The sequence below is a fragment of the Lolium rigidum genome, chromosome 6 (assembly GCF_022539505.1).
Source record: "Lolium rigidum isolate FL_2022 chromosome 6, APGP_CSIRO_Lrig_0.1, whole genome shotgun sequence".
Lineage (NCBI taxonomy): Eukaryota > Viridiplantae > Streptophyta > Magnoliopsida > Poales > Poaceae > Lolium > Lolium rigidum.
In genome coordinates, this window is record NC_061513.1 from 83,962,613 (window position 1) to 83,972,999 (window position 10,387).

Here is a 10,387-nt window from a genome sequence, read left to right on the forward strand (position 1 = left end):
CGTCCGGGGGCCACGACACGTACGCGCGGCCGCGACGGCATGTTCGGCAGCCGTCGCTCTCGTCGCATTAGGGCATCTCCAAAGGGACGATGCATTTTGGACATAATTTATGTTTATTTGCGTTGAGCACGGATACAAAAATGTCCACATGTCTGGATGTTGCCCCGGGTAGTATTTTTTTGATCGCAAGGACCTGACATGCATGATTAGGGAGGAGAGAGAGAAAGATTTTATTTATGTGGCTAGAAATTGCCAGCATTAAAAAAAGAGAGAAGATGCCATGCATCCCAAACGGACGCAAACGGACGCGAACGCGTGACGCATATTTGGTCCATGTTTACGTGACGCTGCGGACGTTTTGCGTCTAGCCACTGTAGCGCGTTTTTTGTCCGCGTAGAAACGTCTGTTTACGTCGCCCCGTTGGAGATGCTCTTATGAGCGGCACCCGGCGGGGTATGTCGAGGTCGGGGCCGGGGCCGGCTTCGTGTTCGTGATGGGTAGAATGCGCGGTAATATGGTAGACTCACCTGGCCGGACCATCTATGCCTAGGGAGCGAGGGGATCCTTCGGTTTTCCAAGTTTTGAGAACTTTCTAGATTCCAGTGGTTTTTCCCTGGTTTTTGTGGCTCTTAGGTGTTTTGGTTTTCTTTCATTTTCTTTCATTTTTTCCTTTTTTAGTTTTTCTGTTTGAACATATTTTAATTTAAATAATTTTGAAATTCAAATAATTTTTAAAATCCGAGAATTTTTAAACCTTACAAACTTTCGTCACTTCTTATCTGATGTATGTCTACTGGGCAAGGTGTGAGATGATGACAAGGACGACAAGGAGGGATAAAATAGATGGATAAATCCGGACATCTTACAAATTTTGTCGCATCACCTCAACAAAGCATGTCGGTTCTGTGTAACAAATACAAGCCACAATTGCAGAACCACAGGGTAAAAAAATGATTCACCAAAAAGAACAATGCCTGCGCTTCTGTCTGTATACAAACTCTCACCGTCCATTCAAAGCGCGTTCTGACTTCTCAAAATTCAAGCATTGCCAATTAGTAATATGTGGGTTATGGTACACAAGATTATGACCGTTGGTTTAACCTTCGAAAGCACTTCTTCTGATCATCACAATTTTACAACCACTAAGGCACTAACAAAATATTACAACCATGATCAAAGCTCATATTTAGTTACGAACGGAAGTACTTCTATCTCTAATTTTCAAGCCAATGCATTCTTCTCTTTGAGGAAACAAAGGATAAGTAAGTGACGTCTCTAAGATAACACAGGAAGAGCTGGCACTACGTATGGATGGTCGACATAAACTCATAGTCAAGTCAATGTTCTTCTTTTGAGAAAAAAATAGAAATGCGGAAGAGATGCTGTTCCGAAGTCAATGTTCTTTGGAACGCTTAGTACAGCCACGGGCGATGGATCCGTACAATCATATGCAGTGGCGCGCAAGGAAAAAAGAAATGGCATACACATCAGCCGCCGATTGAGAACCACCATACCGTCAATACTTACACATGACTATCAGGAGGGTCCTTGCTTTCATGTCTGAACGGAATCTGCAGCATATCCCTGAAATTTGGTTACCTGCACAGCACATTATTTGCTTAGCACATGAGTGAGAAAAGAAAAACTGTGCTTCTGGAGAGGAAAAAGGAGTGCACCTTACTACCTTCGTTTCAATGAAGTCACACACATATTGCAAAGCAAACTGTGACCGAAAAATTGAGCACAAAATCTTGATTATATTGTACGTAACTAGTATCGTCGGATTCGTATTGAAAAACATTTTCTAATGATGCTAATTTTATACCAATAATCTTTATATATTGGGAGTAAATTCTTGGTCAAATAAAAAACACAGAAGACGAGGACGCCTTATTCATTGGATTGGAGGGAGCAGCAAACTTTGAACTGCCAATACTAAGCATGGGAGATGAAGTTTCAATGCTGAGAAGTGCAACGCGTTTCAGTTCAGCTAGTTCCAGGGAAACTTCATGGAGGAAAATAGGGGTACATAGCAGAAAGAATGAATTTCATCGAACTGAGCCTATATCTTTGACCTTTTTTTGTGGACATGGACAGTTGATTAGTCATCATACAAGACAGAGACAGAGGCCTATAAATATCATTGCCTACTAGATCATATTAACATGTGCTACCATCCCAACATGGATTTTCACTCTTCCCGTCGGCGTTTTTCAGCTTGCCTCTTATTCTGCTTATGCCTTATGATAAGCATAAGCAGAGCATATGGAACTCAAAAGGTATTGGTGATGCATTACCCCCTAAATCTCATTTCTTTTAGAAAAAGAATTACCCTACATCTTATTCATATCACTGATTCTGTTCCATGCTAAAGTACGTTTTTTGTTCCTGTCCATGCATAGATGTACATCGTCTACCTGGGAGAGAAGAAACATGACGACGCTGCTCTGGTCACAGCTTCACACCATGACATGCTCAGCACCATTCTTGGAAGGTAAACCTAAGAACTAATTTTCTAGCTTTCAGAGTTTGATTCAGATTTTATCAAGAACAATACTTCTAAAAGACGTTTAACAACTCCAGAAGTAAGGGTAAGGCTGCCAATTTTTCTGACCGCTTGATGATTTGTTTCAGCAAGGAAGAGGCATTGGCCTCCATCACTTATAGCTACAAGCATGGCTTCTCAGGCTTCGCGGCAATGCTAACAGATGACCAGGCACAAGGTCTTGCAGGTGGGATGAGTTTACCACTTTACCTAAACAAATTACTTCTCGTCTAGTTCTCTGCTAGTCCTAATGCAGTTGAACAAAGAAAAAACAATCAAAGCTTATTTGGTGATTGAAATTTGCTTCTTTATGGAAAGTACATCTGTTAAGTAGTTTATCTTTGCAACCATGAATGTGAGATCCGCGGGGGTAATTTTATGGTTCTTCATCCCATTTTTTTTAAAAAAACCAACTCTGGCTCAATCTCAAGCCTCTTTTCTGCATGTAATGCATTTATATTTAGTTGTCGCTAATTTTACTACGAAGCTGCACACTGCAGTAACCTTACGATCCTGCTTGTGCTTGATTATTATTCTGGTACCAGTCACTATTTATAAGATGACAGAGATAACTGAGAACTGTACGACCAGAAATTAGTATCCATGTAAGTGTAAAAGGGATTAGAATATTTCTATTTGATGACTATTAGTGGTTGATTGAGAAAATCAATTTCTGTGTCAGGCTATGATCCTTTCTTTTGTTACCTGATGTTGTATACACCACACAGATATCTAACTGGGGAGACTTCTGACTTTAGTTTTTAGGAGGGGAGGGGTTACCTTTTTAAGATGAAGAAGCGATGGAGTTCCTAACATATACATTTGACATGTGCAGACCTACCTGAAGTTATCAGCGTTACTCCCAATCAGAATCACGAGTTGATGACCACAAGAAGCTGGGACTTCCTTGGCATGAACCTGGACCAGCAGCCACCTAACCTGGACCACCAGCCACCTAATAAACTTCTGCAGAGGAGCAAATATGGAGAAGACGTAATTATTGGGATATTTGACACTGGTGAGTCTTCACCGTTAACAAGTTAATGATGAAAATCTTCACCAAACAAATTCTTGCCATAACACTGCAAATGCACTTGATGCAGGGATCTGGCCTGAATCAAGAAGCTTCAGCGACCACGGATACGGACCAATACCGTCAAGATGGAAGGGAGTGTGTCAGCTGGGACAGGCCTGGGAGGGCACCAACTGCAGCAGGAAGATCATAGGTGCACGGTACTATCCGGCTGGACTGGATAAAGCTGACCAAGAGGCGAATTACATGTCTCCACGGGACATAAATGGGCATGGAACGCACACCGCATCCACAGCAGCCGGTGCAGTGGTGGAAGGAGTCAGCCTCCATGGCCTTGGAGTAGGGGTGGCACGTGGAGGTGCGCCCGAGCGCGCATTGCTGTGTACAAGGTCGCGTGGCAGACCACAAAAAGGGTGGAGCTTTCTAGCATCGCAGTGCTAGCAGCTCTGGATGATGCAATTCATGATGGAGTAGATGTATTATGCTTACCAATCGTCCTCAATGATGATTCCTTTGGTGCACTCCATGCAGTTCAGAAGGGTATTACCGTTGTTTATGGCGCGGGAAATAGCGGGCCTCGACCACAAGTCATTTCTAACACAGCTCCTTGGGTCATTACAGTCGCAGCGACCAAGATTGACCGGTCTTTTCCAACAGCAATTACAATGGGAAACAATCAAACCTTAGTGGTATATACTACAGAAACATGATATTTGCTAGACACTTAGAACACCTTTGCTCCACTATCATCCTCAAACACTTACCACTGAAAGTTACGATTAACTCTTTTCATATTTGCAGGGTCAATCACTGTATTACCTGCTAAAAAATGAGTCCTCGAGTGAGTTCAAACCACTTGTACACGGTGGAAGGTGTGTCAGATGCTATTTATTTCTTGATTAACTGCATTTATAGATAATGCCAGTTTATGTTTAGGCGTTAAATTTCTGAATCCAATTGACAAATTATTGTGGTCTGTCTGTTTACAGTTGCTCAGGGGAAGCGCTAAATGGCACGATAATCAACGGCAAAGTTGTCCTATGCATTTTCGAAAATTTTGGCCCAACACAAGACATTCTCCCAGAAGTCATAACAAATGTTAAAAGTGGTGGGGCATTTGGTGCTATTTTTGCTCTATATACCATAGATGTTCTTTCGAGCACCGATGATTGTTTGGGCATGGCGTGTGTAATTGTTGACATTGATATTGGGTTTCAAACTGCAACATACATCGGAAGCCAGAGGTGAGGAACACATTTTTGTGACCTGACACACTTAGCGGATGCTGTTTTCTCTATGATTATTTAAAGACTCAGATAAACTGTGATTCGACTTGAACAGATTGCCCATTGTGAAGATTGAGCCAGCAAGAAATATTACAGGGAAACAAGTTCCTGCTCCAAAAGTGGCATTCTTCTCTTCAAGAGGACCATCCGTCAAATACCCTACAGTTCTTAAGGTACACAAGTTAAAATTAATGCATCATGTTGGCTTCCTCTGCAACCTATATTATATGATTATTATAAAAACAATACTGGGACAAACATGAGGTTAGGTAATCTTAAGATTTCTATTGGAAACAGGGATTATAAAGGCTTTTGTATGATAAGTTAGCACTACTTTCAAACAATGAAATTATCTTAATCCTGTTACAACTACTTCAACAGCCTGACATAGCCGCACCTGGAGTAAACATCTTGGCAGCCATAGGAGATGGATATGGATTCGACTCAGGGAATTCAATGTCAACCCCACATGTAGCAGGCATCGTAGCATTGCTAAAGGCTGTCCATCCTCATTGGTCTCATGCTGCCCTAAAATCAGCAATTGTTACCACCGGTAAATTACATGATATCCATATGCGACATTGCCCTGATCATCCTTGCACACCTTTACTAACAAAAAATCACTCTTCTTTGCATGGGTAAAGCATCGACCAAGGATGAATACGGCAATCCAATGTTAGCAGAAGCACTACCCCGGAAGATTGCCGACCCATTTGACTATGGAGGGGGTAGCATAAATCCGAATGCAGCTGTGGATCCTGGCCTTGTTTACGACATCGATCCAAGAGATTACAACAAGTTCTTCGCCTGCAACATGCAGAAATACAAGATTTGCAACATTACAACAACATTGCCAGGCTATCACCTAAACCTGCCTTCTATTGCCATTCCTGAACTAAGGCGGCCGATTAAGGTGCAGCGAGCAGTCACAAACGTGGGAAATGTGGATGCAGTTTACCAATCCGACATACAGTCTCCCCTAGGAGTCAAGATCAAAGTTGACCCACCAACCCTAGTCTTCAATGCCACACAGAAAGTGCACTCCTTCAAGGTTAGCATAACACCTCTGTGGAAGGTGCAAGGGGACTACACATTTGGCAGCCTAACTTGGCATAACGAGCACCACTCAGTAAGGATCCCAATAGCAGTCCGGATCACAATCCAGGATTTCTACGCCGACGTTGCATAGTTACTAAGAATGTCATATGAAAAATAAAGATTGGTGACTCCTACCGTTGGTGTGGCGGGTGCTCACAATACCATTTGTAATTGTACTAGGAGAACTTTTTTTTTACAATAAAACAGTACTGCTATTTGATTTGTCTGGTTATCTGTTCGGTTCTTGATTTTACCCCCCCCCGAATGGCTCAACGGAAATCGCTGTAGAGGGATGAGGATGGCTGGGGCGAACCTGGCAGCGTGGGCGGCGGAGAATTTACCGGATTGCCCTTGGAGAGTGGCCACCGTCCCTGAGGTAGCCATGGGAATGCGGGTCCGCGTGCGTTGCCCTGCGCCGCCGCCGCCGCAATCGACGTGACTCCCAGTCCCGGTATCGCCGTGCGGGCGTGCGGCTGACGGACGGCGGCATGGTTCCCAGTCCCAGCCTCCCGGTCCTGTACATGGGCCTCATTACTGATAGATAGGCCGGCCTTGCTATCATCTGTCTGGATGACACGGCTTCAGCTTTGTTGCTGCCTCAAGCCCTCCTGCCACAGGCCCACCACTCTTCGTTTCGGCAGCTCGCTCGTCTTAAACTTGCCATAACAACGGTTTGCAAGGACTTAGGAGGCCATTAAAAAATCAACCTTAGTCTATTTTGTGTTGAAGTTTTAAAAGTTTTTAGAAAAGCATTTTTATCAATTTTTGCAAATAATAGTAGTTTTTTTTTTTTGAAACGGAGGCAAAAGCTTTGCCTCATCCATTAATTAAGTAGAAGGTGTCCGGTTTTAGGAGAAAACCGGGCAAAAACCTACAAAGACAGGGCCAAGCCCACACCCACCCACACGACGCCGCGAAGGCACACCGAGCCACACTGGCTACCCACAAAAGCTACACAAACGCGAAGCTCGAGTTGGCCTATACCAAACAGATGGCTCCCCAAGAAAAGGCCGGTAGCTCCGATTCTGACGACGAGCCGCGAAGAGGAGATGCACAAGACCTGCGCCGAAAAGGACCTTCACCGTCGAACCGCCCCTCGAAGGTCATCGTACACCACCCAAAGGCAGCTTCGACTTCACAGCAAGAGGAGGCCAACCTGAAGACATTCGGACACGCCGGGACGGAGCCGACTAACACGGTCTTGCAACAACCAAACCATGGTCAACGCCATTGTCGTTGCCGCCCAAGCCCACCGTCGAGAGTCACCTTATCGCCCAAGCGACCCAAGGTCAAGCACCCTCGAAGATGACGAACATTCGGAGCCGCCGCTCCGACATACCGCTGCTCCATCGCGCCCTACGCATCCACCAAGACCACCACCTTCCGGGGCCGCCGCCCCGACGTACCACCGCTCGCTCTCGAGCTGCGACGCCGCACGAAGCGTCCACCCGCAACCCAAGCTGCACAGGGCAAAGGGCCGCAGACCACGGGCATCACACCAACTCATCCGGGGCCGCCGCCCCGGCCTGACGTCCGACCGTCCCCTCTAGGGCCGCGTCCGGCCGAGCCCGACCGCCCTACGCCCACACGGCCGGGGTCGCCACCCAAGCCGTGACAAGCCGCATCCCTGGACCATAGAGATGCTGCCGCACCGCCTTCGGGGCCGCCGCCCGGCTCACGGCCACCTACCCGAGGCCGCCGCCTCGCGCATCCTCCAACGCGGACGGTAAGGCAACGCAGTCCGGCAAACAAACCACCCTCGCCGAGTGAAGTTCACGCCCTCCAAAGACGACGCCTCCAAGAAGGGCAGCGACGAGACCGCCGCCGTCGCCCGCTCCGCCCGAGGCAAGAGCTTGGGTTTTCACCGGAGGAGACGAATCCTCGAAGGCGAGGAGAGGTAGAAGCTCCACGACGATGCCTCCAAGAAGGGGAACGGCGCCACGAGGCGTCGCCATCGTCGGCACCGACCAAGTCGGGCGAGCTTTCGCCCGGAGCAAGCACCCTCCCGCCGAGGCTTCCTTCACCGGCGGGGAATCCGAAGCACGCCATCATGCGCGCCGGCACCGTCGACCACCTCGCCCGCCATGACGCCGCCGGCCGCCGGGGTCTCGCCCCGGCACACCGCCACCAACCGGCGGCCGCCGCAGCCTGCGGCACCTCCATGGCCGGGGCCCCTCGGCTGGCCAGCACCTCCGCCGCCACGACGCCCGGACCCCCGCGCCCGAGCTGGCCCGCAAGGCCCGGATCCGGCCCGGCCGAGCCCGACCACTCCCGGCGCCGCCGCGCCGCCACACCCGCACGGCCACCACGAGCAGGCCGAAGCCAGCAGCGCCGCCGCGCGCGCCGCACGCCGCCGCGCGCCGCAGCACGCCCCGCGCGCCGTCGCATCCCGCCGCCGCGGTTCCCCAATCCGCGAGCTAGCCTCCGCCGGCCGGAGGAGAACCAGGTCCTGCCGCCGCCGCTCCGCGCGGGCTTTGCCCGGCGGAGACCACCGGCGACGGCAGGGGAGGAGGGGGCGGAGGGGGAGGGGTGGTTACTGGAGGCTGGTGTCGCCGCCCGTGTCGCCCAGGGGAGGAGCGACGCGGGGGCCTGTGTGGAGAATCCCTTTTTAGCCACTAGCTCAAATAATAGTAGTGATCTTGTCAACATACACAGTTACGAATCGTTCTCTCCAACGCATGGAAGACTATTTAACATCAACAAATTGATCGACAATGACAGGCTAACCACTACAACTTCTGGCGTAGAACGTAGTCCTACGACTTCCTAGTCTCAAATCAACCTGTACACGTTTTCAGATATAAAATGCTGCCCAGCCACTGAGCTGTGGACACGTGGTCGACGTGGCGTAGACTAGTCAACACTATGGCCGGGTCAACTCTGGATCCTGCATAAATTTACCATGCGGGCATCAAGCTGCCCACAAGAATAAGCATCGAGTTGGAGCTGCAGATAAGCAGAGGGAAAGAAATCTTACCCAAAAGAATCGGCGTGAGCGTGCTAACCTGACCTGGGAAGAAGAAAAAGAAGATGCGAGGTTTCTTGCCACTTTGCGCGCTCCTCCTCGTGCTGCTTTGCCTGGTGGCCAGTTTCGCGGAAGGAAAGGGCGGAGGCCGACCCTACATCGGTGCCGGCAGCGGCGGCGCCAGAGGAAGCGGATCCGGCAGTCCGCGTACCCTTAGCGGCGGCACCTGGGCGGCGTGCGTCGCCTCCTCTCTGCTTGTCGCGGCGGCCATGCTCTAGCTTACAGTTTATACGGCTCGTTTTAGGACTTCGTTTAGCAACTAGAGTAGCTAGCTAGCTCTCTGTATTTTTCTTTCGCTCTTGTAGTCTTGTTCGTGATTTGTGCGATGTTCTTCCGACTTTTGGGCATCGGAATGCTTTTGTTGATTTGTTTGTTGTGTACATTCATACATGCAACTACGTGAGGAGACTCGTGGATTCAGTTAAGTTTGGTCCGACAGGTGATATTTGAGCTGTTCTTCCCACTTGGGGCCATCTGAAATTCTGAATGCTTTCGTTGAGGAGGTCAAAGGCTCTCATTTCTCCCCCTTTCTTCTCTCTCTTCCACCGCCCTTGAGAGTCTCCGGTGTCTTGCCGACTCCTCTCCCCTCTCCTCCGGTGGCTTTGCCTGGCTTGCTGGGATGCAAAAGAGGAGGCCGGCCCCCTGTCCATAGTAGTAGTACTAGCAGTAGGACTAGCTTTGTGTTTTTTCCTATATGGAGTATGCTGTGATGCCACTTCTCTCTCGTTTCCTGGTACTCGCGAGCGATATCGATTGTCCATGGAGGATGGTGTTTGGAGTGGGTCCCGGCGACCTAAATAAGCTCAGCGACGGCGACCTAGATAAGCTCAGTTGCGGTGCAGATCTTGGTGATTTCGCCCACTCTTCTTCTCGGGGTTGGCCATCTTGGTGATGGTCGACTGGGAGATGGCGTCGTGAAGCTTTCTTCTCGATCGGCGGCGCGGGGATCTTGGGATGCGGAAGTTCCTAGGAGTTACTCAGTAGGGTATGTGCGACATCCGACACTATCTTGCCCTTGCTTCTCATGGCCGAAGGGCGGCCCTCCTCAGTCACATGCAGTGGCGGACCTTGCAGAAAATCTTTGGGGGGGCGAAGCTGCAAAATAACATGAAAATTTTCTTTGGAACACTAAACTGTACGAACAACGAGAAGTTAGAATAAACTGTATTTTCAGAAACTCATATAACTAGATTGATTTGTCCACAAAATACATTTCTAGCAGCAATATATGCTTAAACTACCATGATTGTCCAAAAGAACTACAAGCTACGCAGCTACAGATCTGCTCTTCGCCTCTTTGCACCCGTGAAATGCTCAAGAACATCCTCGTAGCTGTACTTTTCTGCGATTTCCTTCTCTATATTGACTAGCAAACTGTTGGCGAGAAACTCGTCCTCCAT

At 48.8% G+C, this 10,387-nt stretch overlaps 1 pseudogene; it reads left to right on the top strand.

Annotated features, from left to right (window-relative positions):
- The first annotated feature begins 2,181 nt into the window (after positions 1-2,181).
- LOC124665315 lies at positions 2,182-6,105 on the top strand (annotated as a pseudogene).
- Positions 6,106-10,387: the final 4,282 nt, after the last annotated feature.